Raw genomic sequence first — 710 nt, forward strand, 5'->3', positions numbered from 1 at the left:
GGTGATCTGGGCTTCAACTAGCTTTCTGCTCTGAGAACGTGAGAGGTGAGGCTGGATATGAGACATTATTTATGATGCAAGATAAAGGGAGACTCGGGAGTGAATTCCATATGGGAGAGCAGGAAGTAGGATGAAAGGTAACTGCAAAGTGCAGGTACTGCAAAAATTATGGGCTCTGTTATACACAAGAGGAAATGGGTTTGAAGGAGGTTACCCAACACGAATGAGGTCCCATTGCTTCCTAAGTGGTAAAATAGATCATTAACCCGAGGCCTTTCACCTCTGAAGCTATTTGCTTTCCTACACTACACTTGACTTCAGTTTTAAACTTAGTAAATTTGAAGTGAGAGCAGATTGAGACTGGGAACAAAAAGTTAACAGAAACAGTGTAATTTACTTACTAATAGACATTCCAGTTTGTTTGGAATGGAGCAGGAATGTTTGTACTTCTGGGATCCAGGCATCTATTCACAAATCATAAATATAAAAATTAGATATAGACATCAGGACTCCATTACACATTTACTGAATTAGATTCTCTGGTGTGGAGCTTACATGTGCATATTAAAACAAAACAAAATAAAGACCCTTACCCAATTGATTCTGCGATGGACTCTGGTTAAGAATATTACAGTGAAGAAAACAGACCATTGCACTATGGAATGTTTATTGGCAGAATTAAAATTAGTTAAAAATTATTTTATAGGCTC

This window comes from Crocuta crocuta, unplaced genomic scaffold, assembly GCF_008692635.1.
Source record: "Crocuta crocuta isolate KB4526 unplaced genomic scaffold, BGI_CrCroc_1.0 scaffold598, whole genome shotgun sequence".
In the NCBI taxonomy this organism is placed as follows: domain Eukaryota; kingdom Metazoa; phylum Chordata; class Mammalia; order Carnivora; family Hyaenidae; genus Crocuta; species Crocuta crocuta.